This window comes from Acomys minous (assembly GCF_964271855.1).
Source record: "Acomys minous genome assembly, chromosome: 11".
Lineage (NCBI taxonomy): Eukaryota > Metazoa > Chordata > Mammalia > Rodentia > Muridae > Acomys > Acomys minous.
Window position 1 is genome coordinate 51,861,728 of NC_140492.1, and position 23,561 is coordinate 51,885,288.

The 23,561-nt window shown below is 36.7% G+C and overlaps 1 protein-coding gene across 2 annotated transcripts in view; it reads right to left on the bottom strand.

Annotated features, from left to right (window-relative positions):
• LSAMP (limbic system associated membrane protein) overlaps window positions 1-23,561 on the bottom strand; it is a 2,140,464-nt gene that overhangs the window by 1,690,516 nt on the left and 426,387 nt on the right. The window lies entirely within an intron of this gene.

Here is a 23,561-nt window from a genome sequence, read left to right on the forward strand (position 1 = left end):
TTATGAGGTCCCATAAAATAAAATAAAATAAAATAAAATAAAATAAAATAAAATAAAATAAAATAAAATAAAATAAAATACATCTAGCATATATTGGTCTACAGAACAAAGGTGGAAATAGGATCACAACAAAACAAGATTGTAACAAAGAAGTATCAAAAGCCGCAGGTCAAACACTAGTCATTGTATCCAAATGTCTAGCATCTGGGCTTCTAGCTGTATGATCTGGCTTCTCCAAGCGCAGTCATTGCTGCTCCTGTAAGTATCCCCTCTCCCGCACTCTTATCAGTAACATCATAGACCGTCACTGCTTCATCACACTGGACGTGGTGGTATGCGATCCCTATTTTGCAGTGGGTAGGGTGTGTGTGCTGTGTTTTGTTACACAACAGCTCCTATCTCAAGATCTAGTCTGAACTACTTAGGTCTTCACTGTCCGTGGCCCCTATGTGCCTTTAAAGACGTATGGAGGAAGTTTCTTCCCTTGGGGGTCCTGCCTGAATAAAACACTCTGGGGGCTTTATCTTCTCATGAACTTTCTTCTGTTTGGGTACACATCTTCCAACTTCTCTTTCCAGAACCTCTGATGCGTGAGGTCTTACCTTCTAGTCGTAATTCCCACTCTTCCTCTACAGACTCTAAGGTTTAGCTCTAATTTTGCTAACATGTTTAACAATGTCCATTGTCACCTTGTTCCTGACTTTGAATTCACTCCCAATCTTTTCTTCACTAAATTGAATACTACACACATCTTCTGCTCCAGCTTCTTGTCTCTCACACCAAAAGACTGGCTGTGAGCATGAATAGTTGCCATCCCAAGGCCTAATTGCTATCTGCCTTGTTTTTTTTTTTCCACCAAAGAATTGTAGCTTGAACTCAAATTTTAAAAACACGAGAGGAATATAGACAGATTCTTTGCCAAGATAGGGCACAAATCCAAATTCCCAGTGGAGTCATTGTTCCTGACTGAAACTTCATGAGTGCAGCCAACTCTTCTATCAACATCTATCAACATGATGGCCACCAGTGTGCCCTACATAATCATCTAGTACGTCCTGATAGCAACATGGCCATTCAAGATATAATTCTTTCATTCCAAACACCAGACCCAAAAGCTTACGAAGCAGGTGGTCAGTTTCACAACTCCACTTCTTGGCTTCAATTTTCCGTACACTAGTATGTCTAGTTAATGTAGTCTCTGCATTTATAGTTACTTTTCTTACCACTGTTGCAGAATGCCTAGCATAAACAAATCAATAGGAGAAGCATTATTAATTCTAGCTCACATCTTAGGCATGGTACATGAGAAGGCACGACACGTGGTAGGGAGAGCTCATGATGATGACAGAAGGCATATGGAGTGGTTGGTTATGCTGAGATGGAAGAAAGCAGAGCACTCGGGCCAGAATCAGGGTAGATTACAGCCTTTTTGCCTTGCACCTTTAGCCTAGGTCAATTAGCTAGGCTCTGTATCTAAAAGGCTTCATAATTCAGATCACAACCCAAAGAATTCTGTAATAAATCTCTCAGTAAGAGTAATCGCATTGCTAGTAGTACAATTTAAGTATTTTTCTCCATCTAATTTTTTGACTAAAAGTGCATATACTCTGGTGCAGCTACCGTATTGGACTACCATTCTTCTTTGTCTTGTTTCCTTAAAAATATCTATTCTGTAGAGTCTAAGCAATGAGGATAGGACATTAAGTTCTCCATGCTTAAATCTTTGCCTTGAGATACATTCAAGCTTCATTAATATACCAAAAAGATCCCTATAATCTAAGTCTTGATTAACCACCCATTACTTTTCAGTTGCTTTAAGCTACATTAGAAAATCCATGGCAAATACAAAGGTCCAATTCTCTTTCTAATATTCTCTTTACCCAGTGTATGCCACTTTTGTTCTTATTGGTTAAGTAATATGAATGCTTGAAACATGAGTTCATGTAGTATGCCCATGTGGCCTATTATAAACCTTTAGATTGGGGCTTAGTGATCTTTTTCCACACATGGTCTCATTACATGCTGCCTTGAAGCCTGTTTGCATATCTGTTCTCACTGTTATAGAGCAAAATCTTCTTTAGTTCTATGATACTAGATCCAGTGACTAACTATGTCAGCTCTGAGTACATAGGCCACCTCTGAATGTTAAACTAAAAGCAAAACTTTTTAAAAATAGATTATAAATCTATGCCAATTGACTGTCATCAATTTGAAGTATGCAATAGTGTTTTGATTTTCCTCAAATCTAATCTGGATTGGAATGGAAAAAAAAAGCACAGAATTTGTTCGATCACTCACTGTTTTCTGGAAGTATTTTATCACATATAAGATTCAGTAATATGTTTGAGGGTGTAGCAAACAACATCAACATGTTGCCAAATCATAACCAGTACAGTCATAATTGTGGCTTTCAAAGAAGAGTTAACAGAAAGGCCCTCATTCTCCTAATGACAAGCTAATTGTACCTATTTTTTCTTTCTTGTTTTAATCTGAATTAGAGAGAATGCTGTATGTCTATAGAGTCTAAAGCTCCCTGTTAATCAAATGGCTGAGTAAAAATAATCTGTTGAGCTAAAGAATCAAAGGTAGCATAAACAGCACAGTGAGACATCTGTCTCAAACATTTTAAAAATAAGTGAGAAATAAAATATGAAATTTTTATCTGCCTTTTACCTATTGATCTTATTCACACAGGGTTATTTGTGCTGGATTCTGATTTTAGACTAATTATTTGGATTTAATTAAAAACTTATTTTAAGTCATGAATGGCCACATGACTCACAATCTGCCATTCATAGTGTCATCCCGTCTGTGAAACAGCTGTTTTGCAGCAGAACACAGATTTGATTCTTCTCTTGCCACAGTGGTGGATGGTGATTTCCTGGCCATCACTACTGCTTTCTGACTGAAATGAAATGGACACTTTATGGATAGGCAGATATGAGGCTATTTTCAAAGTCCATATGACCTTTCTCCATTAAAATCAGTCTTCTAAGAGGTATCTTCTGGATATTTCATGAAAGAAGATATAAAAAGATAGGGTGTGAAAACAACGGGAAAAGGAAGCAGGGATAGAATTCCAGAGTGATTTCTTCTAAATACTGGAACATGCAAAGCATTTTATCAGCAGTTGCTTTTCTGGGGTCTTACTGCTCCCCATTTTGTAAAAATAACAATAAAAAACATACAAACCCCCCAACACCTTCTATTCAGAATATAGATATCTCCACTGTACAATTCAGAATATAAATTGAGTAAATCCTGAGTAAATACAGGTTTTTTTCATTTTTGTTTTGGTTTGTTTGTTCGGGTTGTTCGTTTGGTTTTTCAAGAAATGATTTCTCTGTGCACCCTCGGCTTTCCCAGACTCACTTTGTAGACCAGAGTGGCATCAAAGTGTCAGAGATCCTCCTGCCTCTGCCTCCCCAAGAGCTGGGGTTACAGCAGTGCGCCACCGCTGCTGGCGTGAGTGAATACAGTTTGAATGGATTCTATAGCAAATCATGATTGACCCTTACAAACCAATGGTCCAGATATCAAAAGGATTGGATTCATTTGCTTAGCAAGTTTGTTTTGAGACAGCAAATTATTTTTGTGTAATGTCAAGCCTAGTGTCTTATGTATGTTATTGGGGATCAAATCAAAGCCTTTGTTTTCTTATGCAAGAAGTTTACCAAACAAGTGAGCTACATTGTAGCCTATAATGATTATTCATAAAGCATATATTTGAACCAGAAATATATACCTGAACAAGATTTTCCTTTTTTTCTAGACATATAGGTAGATGACTAAATGATTAATAACAAAACATTCAATCAGTGATAATACATTGGGGAGTTACAGTGTTACGGCTGTAGATAACAATCTATTCTGTCCAGAAGCTATCTGGAATTTTCCCAGAAAAAGCTCAGGAGGAAAAATAAGAAGAAAACACTTAAATTATCTGAGGCTCAATTGTGACATTAATTAAACATAGTGATCACGGTTAGAATAATTTACAAAAAGTTCTGGAAGAGAAGTTTTTCTGACAGGTGTTGATTTAGGACATCACTTTTTTTTTTCATCTTAGCTCAAAAATAGCCCGGAATTTTTGCTCCAAAGGGGAAAATTGAACTCTCATAATAGGAAAAGTCTGCTTCTGAGCATTTCTAAATATGAGATTATGTGAGAGAAAATTCTATTATCTCGGCCAGCACAAATATCCAAGAATTATGGATATCAGGGAAGACTAATAATTCTAATTATCCAGATGTTGCTATGTTGGATTAAAAAAAAAAAAAGGACTTGGGTGTGGGGAAGTGCCAACCATGATGTGACTACCATGTGTGATGGAAAGTAATTGGTCCACAGAAGAAGAATTCGTCCTGTCTCACTGTCTTAGTCTGTCCATTCAGTGAAATGTTAGCTGAAAGAAACTGTTCTCTTCTGCCGTTCAGAATGTAGGAGGAGGAAAGGAGCAGATTTCACCTTCACGTGAGTCAGCACCATTAGGACACGTCTGACCTGGCCCTTGGTCCCCTTTTTTTTCAGGCTAGAATGAAAGTTGATGTGCATTAATTCTCCATAATGGATAAGGTTTTCCAGAGTTTGTCACGCTACTCCTCAGCAAGAGATTCCGTCTTAATAATTTAGCCTCCCCATCTCCTGATAATTTTGGTTTCTTTGTTCCAATTCCTATTGCCAAACACAAATTATGAGCAACTGTGGAATTCAGTGTGAAAAGAAATATGGTCAAAACTAAAGTTAGGTCAATCAGTCTTTCTTTAGATTAAACAGGTATTAGCATAAATTAGGTTTGATTATATGTAATAATGACTTTAGTTTTTACAAGTCATATGAAGGTTCCTTTAAATACAGCCCTTCGAGGAAGTCCATATAGTGAACATACTGGCTCATTGTAAAGTTCGTTGGCTCAGCTCCTCTAGAATCTTCAATACCTAAGACACTCTATTGCACTAAGATCAGCTCCAGAAGCCCACAGTCATGTTGATTCTCCATCTTTAATTCATCACAATCATTTCCATAATGATTCCTGTTCTCTCAGACATCAGTCACCACATGAAGCTCAGCTTGCCAACACTGTGCTAATAAAGCTCTGCCCTTTTTCATCTTTTCTCCTGTTTAGGCTTGATCACCACTATTTCCTCACTTTCACTGTTCATTTTCAAAACACTTTCTTCACCTCCTTGTTGTAAGTAAAACCTATTCTGGAAGCACAACACTTCTTCTATAACCTCACGTAGTGACTGTGTTTTCTCTTCTCCCTCCCATTAGCTCAAGGCCAGAAAGCAGGGCTGGTGTGCTCCTTGCTTCCCCTTGTGGCTTCCAGTCTCTTACCGCTCATTCCCCTAGGCAAGCAAACCACTCCCGTAAGAGGAACTCCATCTTGATAAATCAGTCTTGCCTTACCTCCCTCTCTTTGTCACTTCCTTACCGCAGAGCTCATCTCCACCACAGCTGTTGCCATTAATAATAGTGAACTCAAAGTCACTCCTAATGAGTCATACTGCTTGATTCTTTCTTTCAGTCATCACTTGCCTCTGTGACCTCCCACTAATCAAAGTCATCACCAAGGGCAAGTTTGGAATGCTGTGCAGCTATAGAAGCTCAGTGTTACTATTTTGATAACTAGCTATACTTATAAATTCCCCACTGATTAGTGCTGGGCCACTAACTACAATATTGCTTTCATCTCCTAAATATTACATGTCTGGTCATTGGTTTTACCCATCATTGTTCACCTAATAAAAATGCTTTCAAGCTGTGTTCTAGTCACCCAGCAAAAATTCAGCAATGAAAGGACTACCCTGAGGGTGTAGTTTGCCTAAATATTGGTGCCAAAGTTACACTTGTAACTGAATATCATATAATATATAAATATATATACATATACATATACATAATTGTTTGTAAAAAGGAAAAGAGAGAAGAAATTGTGAAAATGTATGTACATTTATGAGTATACATGATATAATAAATTCAATTTTATTACACATGTAAATTATGTTGTATGTGTGAAATAATTATGACTAATTACAAGAAATATTTGTATGTAAATTATAATAAATATTTCACCTCAAATTGAATTCTTGTTTGCAAAGTAATTTTATATATATTATATAAAGCATGTCATATACATATCTGCATATATATAATATTTCTGGTTTTTTATCACTTGACTAAGACCTAAAGAGACAAACAATCTCCCCAAGTTAATTCCTATGTACGCAATGGTTGCATTAAGACTCCCTGCTAACATTTCATTTATTTATCATTTATTCACATTCAATGAACTACAGTTCATATACACATTTCCTTTAGATAGTAATCATAAATAGTGAATGTTAAGAAAGTTCCTGCACTCGGGCTAGACCAGTCAGACCTTCATAGGCTGTTCTAGAGAATATGTAGGTGAACAATACACTTTGCAAATAGTATGCAACACAAGAGGAATAAACAGTTTATACCAAAATATATTAAAGAGATTATGAGAATGGTCTACAGGCAAGGGAAAGTAGAAAATATAAAGAGCTACAAAGCTTTCCTTATATTCCTTGGTAAGGAGAGAGTAGTGGGAAAAATTTTGTACTAAATGTATGAGTAAAGTTATTTGCTGCTCAAAGATGAAAACCCTTTCAAATATTTCCTTGACTATTTCTTACTCTTTAATATATATTTTTTAAGTTTCACAACAAAAGAATGGCATGGTACTATCATTCCTTAATTCAGGGGCTCTTTGGGCTGTCTCTACTTTCTTTCCCACTCTGATTTTAATGCTTCTATGATTGGCCATTTCTGGCAGACAGCATGTTGCAAGATTTTTCACATCATAGCTCTATTAAATCAATCGTATTTGAACTCTTCTTTTTCACCACTTCACTGAAAATAACCTCCTGAGGATTGGAGGGTCTGAAAAGGGCAAAAGGCTTTAGCTATTACTTTGAAGAAAACTTTGTATACAAAAGAAACATCTGAAAGAGCTCCTTGTATTCACATATCATGCTTACATGTCCATTTAGGGCTATTTTCAGAGGTCATCTGCCATAATGACTGGATAGAGAGCCAGCTATAATGGAAAATAAACTGAAATACACTTGCTAGAGAAACAAAAAGAAAGGTGGGAATAATGGATAATAATAATAGCAACACAAATACAGAAATATATGGAAGGCACTAAATATGATTCACAGCTGAAGACAGGAAAGTTTTAAAATGTTTATCACAGAATATATACTCTCTAATTCAAGAATTAATTCTTCCTGCTTTTTCCCACTTCAAGATATAAAAATAGAGAAATTTTAATGCTAAGAAATTTAAATAACTGGAAGGAGATCCTAGAATTTCCTATCAGAGACAGCCATCCAATTTAATCCCCAAGTGCCCTCTATTTTTATGAAACAAATCTTTGCTCACTGCTTGAGACTCCACACATATAATTTGGACACAGTAATGACAATGCCATTTAATCATAAGGTATGTTTATAGTTTATTAAGCATTGTTCCTGGATGTTTCATCTTGAATAACACCAACACTAAAATTAATGCTACGGTCCCAATCTCTCTGCCAAGAGCAGCTTCTACAGTATGTGGGAACACACTGTGCTAGGTTTCTAAGGTATAAGTGGTTGTGTGAGACATATAATTCCTCGTTGTTTTGTTTTGTAGCTCTTCTTGCTGTACGTAGTTTATTATTGTACATATGTGTAATAACATAAATTATATATAAATATAATAAATAAAAAAGATTTCCTTTACCAATGTTGATCTCCTTGTCTTATTCTTTCCAAGCCCTCATGTTTCTCCATTCACTTACATCTTTTTTCCATGAAATTTTATCCATTTATTCTCCTTTAGGATATTATACTCCTTTGTAATTTTATATAATATATTTCCCAAAGTAACTCGAGTGCCTCTTAATAAAAATTTGACAATCTGCATGAATATTCTATTACATGTCATCCTTATAACTTCATAAAAATAATGGTCCCTGGGTAACGTTAGTTTCCTAGGTTAGGAATATGAAGGCCATAGAGGGTGATCCAAGCTTGTATATGCTACAGGTCTACTGCTGTCATTGCTAGACATTACACATAACTCATGTTGTTGTTGTTGTTGTTGTTTTTCCAGCTTGAATAACAAGCACCACACAGCATCCAAGTCAAGCTCTCTGAGTGAGAAACAATAATCTAGTCAGAAGAGAATGTCAAATATCATTTAGGAAGAAAAGGAAACATTGCATGGAGGATATTATATAATTCTGAGGTTTCTGAGCATAAGACTGAAAACACCAAAGGGTACATTGGTGTGTTCTGAAAACATGCCAGCACTGAGTTAGGCTCTCATTTTATACTGAAACATTTAGAAAGTGCAGGGACTGGAGAGATGGCTTAGCAGCTGAGTGTTTCCAGAGGACTCAAGTTCAGTTCCCCGGAATCCGACTGGATGGTTCACAGCTACCTACAACTCTAGCTCCAGGGTATCTGGCACACTTCTTTGGCTTCGGAAGGTCACGCATGCTCGCAGGTGGCGCCTATAGCCCCACCCCTCATCAAGGTGCTGTTGAGTCGATAGCTTCTAGGGGAAGAACTGTGAGTTCTCTTTAGGAGTCTCAAGTGGTAGGCTTTGCATTCCTCAGTGGATAAATGATGCAGTGCATACATGGGCAGCACTAATTTGGTTCATAAGATTAGAAAATAATTAAAAATTTACAAAAGAAGGAAAGGCTGTTGGGAGAGAAATGTGATGGAGCCTACTGGACGGAGTTGGAGTGGGAAGTGGCGGGTGTTTATGATCAAGATACATTGAATACATGTATGAAAATTTGAAGGAATGAATCATATAAAATTGTAAAAAAAAAACTAGTGTGATTAACTTAGTCATGAATTTTGTCTAAAAGTGCGTATATCCAAAATATCACCATTTCAACATAAATGTAAAACTTTTAGTTAAAATATTTTCATAATGAGTCTTTGAAATATGACATATGGTTTTCATTTAGAGTGCATCCACACTTTGGATGTGATATTTGAAGCACATTTGTAATTCATAAAATCCAGAGATGAAAAAGTAATTCCACATACTAGTATGTAAATTGTTTCACATCTCCATAAAAAAGTTTTCCAATAGCTGAATCAAATATAAGTTTAAAAAATTTAAGTAAATTAAAATTGAATAAAATTAAAAATTCAATTCATGAGTCTTCACTGCGTTTCAATTATTCAGTAACCTCATGTGGCTAGTGGGTATGGCACTGAGGAGTGCAGCTGGAGTGAGGCAGAGGGTCCCGATGGTTGAGACTGCTGCTGAGAAAGATCCTGAAGTTTTCTGCTCATTTAATAAGTCTGTGAGGAATAGTGTGAAACAGCATATCCTGAGGCTCTTGCAATTGCTTGTTGTAGTTTCCTGAGGCCACTGTAACTAATTACAACAAACCTGCTGGCTGAAACCATGAGTTTATTCCCTCACAGTCTCTAAATTCTCTCAAATGAAAATCTCTCTCTCTCTCTCTCTCTCTCTCTCTCTCTCTCTCTCTCTCTCTCTCTCTCACTCACTCTCTCTCCCCCTCTCTTTGTCTGTCTGTCTGTCTCTCTCTATCACTCTCTCAATCTTTGCACATTAGACCATTCTTCATTGGGAAACGGCAGATGCTTCACCTCTGATAGGATTGTAATATAAACAACCCAACTTTGACAACAGATGTTCTGGAAGGAAAGGTGCAGGCACAGCTTCCCTTGGTATTATCAGCTTTCAAGAAGGACTGATTTTCTCTTCAAACATTGTCTCCCCACTACCCCCTTCTTAGTCTGAATGAACTACCATGGACCTCCATCTTACAAGGGTCTCCTCATGTTCATGATGGTGCCAGGACTCCCCAGATGAACCCAAGGCTATCCAGAGCTCTGTTTCTATCGATAGTAGTATTCAGGTTTCAGGGACTGGACTCAACATATTTCAGTTGTCAATATTAAACTTACTAAACTCTAAGAAAGGCTGTAATTTGTGGCTTTATACTATGAAGTCTGGTTGTGTGATCACCTTCTCCATGAACAACAAATGGAAAACAAGTTTTCTTAGCATTTCTATTCCTACTTTAAACTCCAACTGACCACTAATCTGATTATGAACTGGAATGAAGATTATAAGCTGTAAAATGTCTATTGGGAACAATCAAATAAATATGACATAATCAACACAATTCCAACTAACACATGAACATCCCATTAACACACACACACACACACACACACACACACACACATACACACACACACACACACACACACAGCTTGCCTTTCCTTCCATAACATTGTTGGCAACATTTGGTGGTTTAAAATATAATCCTATCAGAGGTGAGACAGCTGCCATTGCCCAGTGCAGAATGGTCTAGTACGTAAAGTGTTTCAAAATGAAAATTACAAACTACAGAAATGAGCAGTCATGATGAAACACAGATGCTCTTAAGAAGATGAGCAAATGGTTTATCCACATAATTGCACAATTTCCAGAACTCCAGAAATATAGCTATGATGGTCTGCATATATGTTATCATCATATTTTAAAAGAAACTGACTGGAAAGAAAGAGAAACATGTAGATAATTTTAAGATTGGTGAAATTTAAATGTAAACATGAAGTTGACAGAAGAAATAAATGGAAGGATGCCTGGCATCGCACAATTAACACTGCTAAAAATGATTGATAACACTCAGGGTTGAGTTGAATCGTCAACCTATCTCCAAGAATGACATCTTTTGGTTTCTCATCACAAAACTGGAGTTAAAAAAGATCACAAACAAAATGCTAGTACATTAATAGATTTACTTTTAAAAAGTAGGAAAATAGACACCACTTAGGCCTTGGGGGCCTCCCCTGTCCCTGACAAGGAGGGGAGGAGTGAATGGGGGCGTTATAAGAGTGGGACTGGGAGGACAGGTGGGAGGGGGCTGTCCTCAGGCTGCAAAGTGATTAAATAAATAAATGAATGAAAAACTTAAGCATTCAATACACATGTATATTGTCTCTTTTGGATTTGACAAGGAAAAATGTGCTCAGAGGGAAAATGCATTTTAGTTTTCACTTCTTGCACCTAACTCCCGCCCTGCCAGTATAGCATATTTAAGTATTAACTGTAAACAGTTTCACAGGGATTTCCTGGCTATCTTGTTAACTCTCAATTGGGTCATCTTTCCTCTAAAAACAAAGAAATCTTGTTCAAATTGTTACAAGAAGCAACACATTGGCCTATTTGTTTCTAGCTTTTCTACAGAGTCCTGCTCAATGCTGTGATAATATCTCCTTAATGAAGGGAAACAGACGGGTCTACGTAAAACAAACAAGTAAATTTGCTTCAAGTCAAGGTAGCAAACATCTAATGGCCACAAGCTTGGATTAAGAGATTCTAGTCTATGAAAAATCATTTTTGCACAATGGTGAGGTTATTAAAACAAATTACAGCATCTGGTGGGCGCCGTGAGTAGTTTGTAGTCATTGATGAAAATAATTTCATCCTCAGAGATAGGTTTTCATTTTCCTTCCGTGCCTCCCTTCCTACCTCCCTGCCTATTGCTATGTGTTCTTTGAGAGCCCAAGAAAGTGTACAATAAGACTGCAAACAAGTGTTGGTAATTGGGCTATTAGGAGCATCATGGATAATCTAGATAATTCTCTACATTGTCACAGAATGTCTACAGCCTGCAAGGGAGCTGAGACCAGGGCCAGTTCTTCATAGATTTCAAGGTATTTCTGTTCTCAAAGGCAACCAGCTTCTACCACTGCAATCGGCCCTAATTGCTTCTGTTGTTGGAATCTCAAGAGAGGACAGGATTGAATCAGCCAGAAGACTTATAAAACTCTCTCTCTCATTAAGAATTTGTCCTCTGTGGGTCAAGGCTTATGTGGCACCAGGAGAGCTCCACACAACAGAATCTCTTCCAATACTACCTGTCTTGTGGTAGTGGCACTGATACTCAAACTCTTTCAATTTAGCATTCCCACTGAGATAATCAGAATTTATTAAATGAAATATTATTTTAAAAGGAGAAGGGTAATAGTATTAGCAAATGAGGGGCATATGCTTTTACTAAGAACTCAGACAAATACTTGATCACTGTTATTCGGGATCCTGGGAGCTTTTCCCAACTTGAAAAAAGATCTGAGATTTCATTTCTTCTGTGCCTTTGGAAGTGGTTGTAGGGTATACCCCTTTCTCTTCCTTTTATTTTTCATTATGAAACTGATACTAATGAGTAAATGTTCAATTCTATTTAGAAATTTCACTTGAACACTAAAACCACATGTTTCTAGTTTGAGTTAACTTAATGTGCAAAAACTTTTTTTAAAAAGCACTTTCTAAAATTTGAAAGGTATGTGTACTTGCAAAAACAAAAAGGGTCAAAGTATCACATCCCACTGTACCAAAGCCCATATTCTCCATGTGTCTATTAACATGGTTTGGTTTTCACAAAAAAGGGAACAACACTCATCAATTTGTATCAACTCAGACTTTTGCTGCTTCTCTTGTGTTCTTTCTCTGCTCCAATCAAGAATTTCACAAAACATCTTTTTACTGATTCTTCAGGATCCTCAAGCCCATTTCTCCTCAAGAGTTTGACAGGCATTTAAAAAAAAATCTCCTCGAAATTTGGTTTCTTTGATGTGTTAGATAAAGATAATTTGGAAGGACCTTGGAATTTGGGGTTGAAAGACCAGAAAATTAATTCCATCCCATTACATCAAGAGCACTTATTACCAACAAGTCTACTTACTCTGGATAATAACATTGTTCTTATGATTGAAAGAGGATGAGCTAGCTTTATGCATCATTGAATTGTTGTTGTCCCAACACCCATACTGTGTCTTTTGTAAGCATGTCATTATATGCAATCCAATCTTAAAAAGCAGGAACTCATATTCTAGTTTCTTGTGTGGAGAGTGACCATGCAAATAATATTCAACTCTTCTGCATGGAGATCTGTGATTTGGTTCTAATATCTAACTCATTAATTTATATTAATAGTTAATTCATATTCATGTTTTATTCTTTTGATTCTATTCCAGTGTTGCTCTATATACTTTGTTGCTCAATTTTTATGCAGCTTTGAACATTGAGACCTTTTAGTTAGATGCTCTCTTATTTTACTATCACTATGAAAAATTTAACTGTTGTTTGTTTTGTTGTTCCTTTTAATACTTGTTCCTTTTTCTTTGCTTTTTCTTTTCTGGTACTGTGGAATGCTCCAGTCTCCTTTTTTATATTTGCCTCAAGTGAGTAATTTCTTTAGAGACTCCTCATTTTTTTTTTAACTTAATGCCTCAATTGTCACTCACAAGGATATTTTTAATTCACTGATATAGAATTTTGTGTATAGATGCAAAATAAGTTTAATTTTTGATGCAGTGGTATAGAATTCAAATGTAAGATTATTCTTCACACACATTTTATATATATTTATATGTACATTTATACTCTGAATATGTATATGTATATATATATATATATATATATATATATATATATATTTCTACTCTAATATGAGGTATTATACCCTTATAACTCAATTATAATGCAAGGTTTACTTTCAATACTTTGAAAGTGCTATTGCAGGCTGTTTAGGATAAATAAGCTATATAAGTTAATTGCTATTTGATCAAATCATGGTCATATCAATTACTAGTCTACTTTCATCATGAGAATATACATCTAAAGTACAACAGATAAATATGATTTTATAGAAAAATAAGGCAGAATAGTAAGATAAGGTCTTCAAAACCTCAAAGGTTTTTTTATTATTATTTTAAAGATTCACTGACAATGAGACAGGTTAACTTCTGGTAACACCCAGCCTACCTCAAAGAAGATGATGAGCATCAAAGAATATGCAATTGAGCAAAATGTCCTCCTTTCTAACACAGACAGAATTCTGCCTAGAAATGGGCAAGCTTGGATGCAGGCAGAGTCAATGGCCAAACACTGCCAAGACAGGGTAAGCAAGTCCTCAGTAGTTCCTGCCTCATGAATATGTCTGTCAGATATATTGGGCAATAAGACTGAAGAAAATGCTCCAACATACAGAGTTTGGGTGACTATTCAGGTAGCAAACTGTCTCTGTCATCTTCTCATTTGGAAAGATACTAGGTAATCAAGTTCATTCCTTCTCAAATCTCTGATGAAGTTGAAGACCAGGTAGCTTAGTTTTACAATGAAGATTAGTTGTTTAAGGGTTATATGTTTGTAGATCAAGATAGATGTTTTAAGTTGAAAATGACAAGGTGTGATGGAGATCGATTAATATTCAGAATTTTAAGATGCACCAAGACAGGAAAGATGTTTTCTTCAAGGTTGTCAAATACAAATAGCCAAAACCACTAAAAAGTAACATTTATGTAATTCCTGACTGTGTAATTGTTCTTCTTGCTTTAAGTAGTTTATTGTATATATGTGTAAAAATATAAATGTATATGTAAAAATGTTTAATAAAAAAAGAATGTAAGTAGAGACCTTAATCCCAGCACTCCAGGGGCAGAGAAAAGTATATCATTGTGAGTTTGAAACCAGCCTGCTCTACAAAGTATGTCTAGGACAGTCAGGCCTATACAAAGAAACACTGTCCTGAAAAAATAAAAGCAAGGAGGATGAGAGGGAGAAGAGGAGGAGGAAGAGGAGGAGATGAAGAGGAAGAAGAAAAAAAGATAGAAAGAAAGAAAGAAAGAAAGAAAAGAAGAAGAAGAAGAAGAAGAAGAAGAAGAAGAAGAAGAAGAAGAAGATGATGATGACGACAACTTCTAGGCATGTATATTCACAGTTATTGCCATAGTACTGCTCTAGAACCATTATCTAACACACTACATATGTGTATATAAATTAAAATCATAAACCTTTTTATAAATATCTGCATCTCTATTTAACTAATGAATCCATACTTCACCTCTCAATTGTATATTTTACATATATTTTTCTCCAAACAGTAATAACATTAACTTTTGCTATAAGGTATTTTTTTAATTTTAATTTCACTCTATTTTGCACAACAGTTTCAGAAACAATTTAAAAACTAGCACGTGGAACTGGAAGCAGTTCCTCCAAAAGTCAACCAGCTTCCAAAATTATTCATGCAGTAACTTTTCCCCATTTACTTCAGTTAGCATTTCTGTACATTCTAATATAGTTAAACAGTTCTTATTCTGAATTTCTGCCCAGAAGTATAGAATCCTTGATGATTTTTACTGTGTGCATATTAAAGGTCAATTAATAGTGGCAAATTTCAACTTTTGAAAATAAAATTTGTTATGAATCCACTATTGTACTGTCAAAAGGAACAATTTGATTAGCATAGAAACATCCCCCTTTTGCCATCTTTACATGTTAGACATAATCTTCTCAAGATGCTGACCTTTGGCCACCACCAATCTGTTTGATATCACTTTTGTTCAGTTCACCCTGATAGCAAATGTACTATAAATGGAACCATGCAATATTTAAAATAATATAGTTTAGTCAGTGTGATTGTTTTTACCTAGTAATACACATTTAAAGATTCACGGCTGGACAGCTCATTCATTTATTTTCACTGTGAATAACATATCACCATATTGTTGTACTAAAGTTCATTTACGTACTTATTGAAGGGCATCTTGGTTAGCATCAGTTTTTAGATAATATGAATAAAACTTCTATAAACATTTCTATGAAAGCTTTTCTATTGGCATACATTTTCAGATCCGTTGCATAAATAACGAGAAGCAAAAATGTGGGGTTGTTTGAAAAGATTCCTCTTATCCTTTGGTCTAATTTGACCTTGAGAAAAATGAGAAACTGATAGTGGACTGTACTCTTTCCCACTGAAAAACTACAATGTGGACATGTTCACTGTGTCTTTGAAAAAGACCTAAGAAGATCTTCCTGAAAAAGTGATGGGACTAGACAACATTCCAAGTGGAATTTACAACCTAGCCACTTCCTGCTACGCTTCTTCTATGAAGACAGTGTATTACAAATCATTCAGAAGACCACTATACACCATCTCAACTCTTCTAACTTACCTCTATACTCAGATTTTTGTCCTTTTTATGTCATAAAGGTCATACAACATAAAGATGTAATTTTTCTGGGTACCAATGTTTCAGATGGAGAGGAGGGGTCATGGGACAAAATAATAGTGGGTGAAAAGGACTAACATATATTTTATATATACATGAAGGGCAATTTTAAAGTTACCAGGGATCATAATATAAATGCTTCTTCTCAAGTCAAGATACACATGTACTGTAGATGTTCTAATGTACAATTAGTTATTTAAAGTTTCCTTTGGGGGACCTGGCAATATATTGTCTTGGTTTGCAAATAAATCTTATATTTTTATTTTAATTTGAATCAAAGTAGCCTCAGACATCTTCATTAATGTGGAAGATGAAGTATACTTCATTTTGTTAGTGATTTCATAAAAGAAAAAACAAGGAGGTATTAGTGATGTTATTATAATTTCAAAAACTTCATGATATTATCTAAAGCAGTTTCTCTGTGTTTCAGAAAATAAAACATATGCTTATCAGTGGCAGAAAAGAATTGGAAGTTTAAAGTTCTACTTGAAATTGAGGGAGGATGGACACACTGAGCAGAGGTAATGTTGAGATACTACTGATGCAAGAAGACACGGTGGACCACCGGCGCAAAAAACAATCGTAAGTCAGGCCAATCTCCATGCAGCGTAAGAGGCTGCGGAGTGGATAACTCTGGGATCATTAGATTACATTTGCAAGGACCTCAAATCCAGACTCTTAGTGCTCTGTCATTTATGATTTTCCCTCTGCGAACCCCAAAGGCTAAATCAAGTGGACGGGAGAACTAGGACCTCCAGCCCTTTTTGACTCTGAAGGAATCCACAGCTTCAGGAAGAGACAGACCATGCTCGCCACAAAGAAGGCCTTCAGAAGGAGATACCCCCATGGTTGCTAAGTTAGGGAGGGTTACGGGTGATAATTCTGTCCCCAAATTCCTGGGAAAAGGGACTCGGGAATTTCATTACCCTGAGTGAAAAGGACTCTGAATTAAACAAACAAACAAACAAAAAAATACCACATCATCACAACTCCTTGTGCTGCAGTCGATTTGCCTGCTCTGCAGTCCTGAACCTTCAGTGTTCAGCAGCATTATCCTCAGCAGATTACTCACTTGTCTGACCCTCATTCTGTGAACCTTGATTTCATTAAAATCCAAGGCTGGAAGCTCAGATTTGCTCTTCATTTCCTTTTGTCCTTCACCTTTGTGAAATCCCAGCATGTGCATTTAGTACAGGAGGACCCTCTGACCCATGACAAGCCCAGGATCTATCAGACTTCTATGCCACTTCACTTTCTAATTATTTTTCTTTTTCTAAAATACCCTTGATACCCTATGAACATATACAGAGGGAGGTAATCCCCCTCAGGAACAGTCATAGGGGAGGAGAATAAGGGGAAAATGGGAGGGAGGGAAGAATGGGAGGATACAAGGGATGGGATAACCATTGAGATGTAACAAGAATAAATTAATAAAGTAAAAAATAAATAAATAAATAAAATACCCTGCCTTATTATTTGGACATTCCAAATAGTGTTGAGAGAAGAAACTTTTATGCTAAAGGGTGTAGAGTAAAAGGCCATCATTTGCTGTTATTGTTGATTTTCCTTTTCTGTACATTGGTATTTTTTTTCCCTGGATTTCTAAGAGATTGAATCCACTGAAACTGCACTTACAGATCCCTGTGAGGAGCCATATGGACTCTGGGAATCAAACTCGGGTTCTCTGGTTCTCTGCTAGAACAAGCCATGGTCATCTTTCCAGCCGAGCCATCTCTCCAGCCAAAAAGGCCATAATCTGAAGCAGCCCAAATATTGAAAAGATGGAAAAGAAAGCCGAGCTGCTGAGCAAGCTCCTCAGTGATTGTCCCATCTCCTATGTATGTCTATTATTTGGGCTACTGTGTAAGTAAGGATGTGACAGGGTTATATTTGAAATACATAGGCAATGGGGCTTTTCTACTGCTCAGTTTACAAAAGTATTGAGAAGCTGTCATAAAAAAATGTATTTTCTATTGTTTATTATTGAAGACTAACACTGTGAAACTCAAAATCCTGTTTAAGAAAGAAGATAGCTCCTTTTCTAAAATTCTTACAAGAGAATTCATCAGCAAAATAGAACTCTTATATAATCGATGTAATGATTTAAATACTTATAATGTTAACATAATAATCTTAACAGTAAGATGGGATATAAGGCTTTCGCTGAAGTTTGGCATGCTGTGTCTGGTAGCTGAGGCAGACAGTCCCATTGCAGGAAAAATACACTATGACCTGCCTCTGAGGGGGTGCTGGTGTGTTCCTTTTAATTTATTTTTTGGAGTATGATAGCATCTCTTTAGATGGAAGATACGATGAAATCACAGGAGAGTCTGTTCCCTGTGACTTCAAGGTTAATCAGAGGAAAGCTTGGCAAAGACAGGGCCAGGAGACAGACAGGGAGAAAAAATAAGTTTTGTAAAACTGCAGATTGAAGGGCTGGAGTGGTATCTGGGTGACATTTCACCACTGATGTCCCTGATTAACTATCAACAAGTCCAGAGAATATCAGTGCAAGAGAATGAGTGACTCTTGACAGCTAAAAGGAGCATAGCATCATTAAATCTTTGGGATGTAGAATCCCTCAAGTGTTCTCAGGTGAAAAAAAATGAACTCTCAAGTGTGTAATCACAAAGAAATTGTATTAAGTTATTAGCGTCAATATGATTTCAAACATTTATTACAATAGAAGCATTTACCACATCCATGGCCACATGTGTTCGAAAACTGATCAGATATTCATTTTGAGATTGTTGGAAATAACACAAAATTAGGAAAGGGCCTGTGTGTTAACCAGTAAAAGAGTTGTTAAATAAAATGAGGTATATTCATGTCAAAGTGTATTATAGCACTGGAAGAATCAGACTAGTCAATTGTAATATGCATGTAGTATGTATAAAATGCCACACACTCCTGAACGTTTTACATACACAAATTACATCCAGGGTGTAGTTTGTACACTGGATTCCTGATTGTCTATCTCAAACTTTAGAGTAATTTAGTATATAGTAAGTTGTCTCAGAAAAAAAAATCAAATTGAATAACACTAAAAATAAAAACATTAGAACAATAACACATCAATGTAAGTTATCAGTGTATATTAGACACAAAAACATACAAGTATATATGTGTGTGTATGTGTGTTGATATATATATATATGTATACAAAATACAGTATACAAAAATAAGTGTGCTGATATATATTCAGAGTATATTTATCTATATTGAATTTATACATCAAATAATATGTTTACATATTAGATAGAGCATGTAAGAGAGTGAATACAGGGGAATTTAATTATCTTTCATGTTCTATTTCTTAAATTAGAACATCAGACCTACTCCTGCATACAACTCAAAATTAAACAAGTTCAATGTATGTGTGGACACCTTGTCTCATAACCGAAGACATTGACAAACCAACCAAAGTACTCCAGGACATGTCCTCTTTATTTCAGGAGTTTTCTCTTACCACTGACCCTTGCTACATAACTCAGAAATTGTTTTCAAACACATTGTATTTCCTCTGTCTCAGCTTCTATTCAGTGTCTGCTGTTCATCAAAGCTGTTCTTTCTCCCAGCATTTACTGATGCTTTAAAGAAAGCCAGTCAGTCCCTATCCAAGGTCCTTCTCACATGTCATCTCAGCTGGAAAGAGTTCTTGGGGCTCCCAGCACTCATCTCACAAATTCCCAAGACATTTTGGCCAGATATAAAACTGAGAATCTGCCTTGAATTTTTTTCAAATGTTTTCTCCCCAGAGTTGTAGCTCACATCCTGAAGGAACATCTGCATGTATATTTTTCATTTTTAATTTTTATATTGATATGTTACCCACTACACCAATGAGGCACCTCTAGATTCCTTCTTATAAAACCTTTTTACACAACTGATTTTTGTGAGTTCAGAATATATAATTGAATAATATTCCTACTTAATGTCCAGGATGCCATCTTACACACCACTGTGACAGAATGCCTGATTTAAGTGACTTACAGGGAGGGATTGTTTACTACATGTCTAAGTCCACAGACTTCTGTAGCCTATTCCATGAGGGCTTGATCATCTATACTGAGCAGAACATTATCATGGCAACAGCTTGTGGGAGACAAGGTCCTGTATGTGGACAGGGAGGAGATGGTAGTGTCAACACTGACTCCAGGTACACTTCAATGGTGTGACCAAATACACTTTCTGCAATTAGACCTTACCTCCTAAAGTTTCTAGGATGTCCCCAAATAGAACCACCAGCTCTGCATCAATGCTTCAACACATGAGCCCATGGGACACGTTTTACAGTCAAACTATAATACCTTCCAAATATGCTTTATCTTTCCAAAATGAAATGTTTAATAACTAATTCTATCCCTTCTCACTCAGCATTTATTGAGGCTAGTTCTGAAAATTAGAGATCTATCTCCCCTGTTCTCAGCTTCAATTCTGCTATTGTTTTCCTTACGAGTCCCTAGTACAGGTCCCTGAGGCTCCGTTGGGAGGTTGCATGTATGTAAATGGGAAAGGAAAGAGAGCTTGCACCCTTGCACACCAATTTCTCTTTTCTTTCCGTTTTTATCCAGATGCTGAAGGAGGATTATGTGTCTCTTTTTAATGAAAGTGCAATCCTGTTTATGATGTTTATCGTTATTTTTTTGCCATGACACTGGTTGTCAAGACACTATAGTATACTGAGTGACCCACAGCTGGTGTTTGCATAAATTACTTGTATTTACACTTTGGACAACCCTATGCTGCCACCCCATTCTCAATGATAAAGTACCAGATCGAATCCACACACCCCATCACCTTTAGATCTTGCTACTGTTAGCTTAGAGACAGCCTCTCCCATGTAGTATGCCTAAAATCAGTCCCAAGTGTTTCCCAGTGTCCTTAAGATAGGTAATGAATTCATACATGATTGCTACATTATACTCATACATATTTACTGCTAATAAAGCAAAATACATAGTCTGGATGGTTGGTTTATAGAGCAAGCATTTATTTCTCACCATTCTCAAAGCATGGAAATCCATGAATAAAGTGCAAGTAGATTTGAAACATGGTGAGATTCCAATTTCAGTTCAGGGAGGGTTGTTTACTCACTGTGTTATTTCACAAATACATGTATGAAGGATTCTCTTCCATAAGAAAACTAACCAATCAGGGTTGTCCCTCAGTCATAGTTTTCTAATATATATATATATATGAAAGGTTTGACTATGTTGAGGTTACAATACTGTAACCCCCAACCTAGTACGCCTTTGAGGGTTGTAAAAAACAATTAATGTAGAACAAATGAATCTGTGTTCTCTAAAAGTAAGGGCTTCTGTTCCTCATTTTTTCTATCCCTTTGCTCTTCATTCCCTACCACATAGATCGAAGCTTCAACCTGGTAGGGAATCTTCTATTGCCTTAGCAGCTGCTTCAGTGAACACCCTAGCCCAATAGTGGCCACACACAATTTGAGATCCCTACCGATTTGTTTTTCCCTTTAGTTTCAACTTCACAGAAACATCAATATGCTCATCTTTAAAAGGTACCAGCCTCCACAGGAGCCAACACCTCATTCCCAAATATCAGCAAATGAGCTAAAACCACCATAAATCCAGGCGTGGGGAGGGAGGGGGAGAGACAATATTTCAGAAAATGTTTCTTATTTCTCTTATTTCCCTGTACATTAAAGGACACACAAGTGAGACAGAAGGAAGACAGCATGCTTGCATGCACACCGTTTAGTAAAGTCGTCTTCAGCATTAAAACAAGCAGTGGGATAAGGTAGGAATCACTGTTAGGTTTGTATTCAGTCTCAGCTGCCTTGGCTTCCATACCTGACAGAGCAAGAGACCCTGTTGGAGGGTGTGGTGGGACCCATGAGGTAATCTTACTCAGATCCTCTATGCACTGGAAACTTTGTGTATAACCTATAATAGACATTTCTCCTCAGAGAAGGAAAGACATATTCACAGACACTACATGGGAAGAATTAAAATCCTTGCCCATCTGGCCTGGTCCCATAAGCTATGCCCCAGCCCCACCAAATAGTGCTTCCTAATTCTGAGACAGGATTCCTAATTCTATGAAGATCAGACTCAGGTAGAGAAACTGTGAAATACAAATTTTCAGTCCTATTGCTGGAACTCTATTTTTGGAGGAGGAAGCCTGGAGCTATAGAATTCTTTATGTTAAAAGTACTTCCTGCTGGGTCCAATGATCAATCGAACTTGAATTCTACTATTTTAATTATCCATATCAAAAATTAATAAGCATACCTAAATGTTCTCAGGATCCTTTTGATGAAGCATTATAGTTTTTGTTTTGGTTTGTTTTCCCCCACAAATATAAACAGAATCTTTATCAAAGCCTGGATAAATTTATTTAGAATAAGTTTACCAAATTGTATAAATGTGCTGCCTGCTATGCAACAGCAACCATTTTCTCTTCCTCTCCCCCGTGCCCTAGCTTCTGTGGCTCTCCTGTGGTTATGGCATGTAGGGTCTGGCCACTGGGCTGTGTTTACCTTATCTGAGCTCTTCGTATTTTTTGTAGAGGTCAGCATGTAGAAAAGAAATCGTTTTAATCTGCTCTTGCACAGCGCCCTATTTTATCCCTCTGATCATTTTATCTGCCCTTCTTCAGACCTTTCCTAGCTCCATTTCCTCCCTTTTAAGGTTCATCAACCAGAACCACATGGAGTGCAGATGAACTAAGGTTTTGTACAAAGGCATTGCCCTTGGAGTTCCTGGGAGAGGCAATGTAGTTATCCTTAAAAAAGGCAAATCCTAGGGCTTGCAGCTTCAAATAGTATGAGAAATGAAAAGGGAGAGGCGCTAGGGACATGAATAATAACCATTCCTCTTTTCTGTGCCAGTTTGCCTATCCCTTCATCCTTTCTAGCATCACAAGTAGGAAAAAAAGCATGAATTGATGGCAAGACATAGGAAGAGCTGCAAGGACTTGGGACAGCAGAGATATTCATTAACATCTGCTGGTCTATATGCCAGCAGACAGCCTTCTAGACAGAAGTGTCTCTGCTGTCATACATCCTCGCAATTCCGGGGCTTTTGATTTTTCACTTCTGCATTTGGCTTCCTATATGTTTTTCTTCATGATCCGTTTGTTGCACAAATTATATCCCCAATCCAAATCAGCCCCCAAACCTTGCCCTTTCAATCCCTTCCTACTCTCTAAAGCAAAGTCAAATTTGCCAAAGAAATTTTGCTGAGCCATCAGCCCTAGGAGCTAGTGATTTGATTATCTCGTTAAAGCAATTTATTCTGAGTGTGAATGAGGCTTAACCCTTCCAGGGGTTTTATGAATTTTAAAAGATGTTTTCTAAACCTACATAATCTAAGGGTGCTCACAATTTAGGGGTGCAATGGAATATGAGTGAGTGATTACAGGGATGTGTTGATTCTGGTTTTTTTTTCTTTTTGAGACAGATAGCAGGTGTGTGTGTGTGTGTGTGTGTGTGTG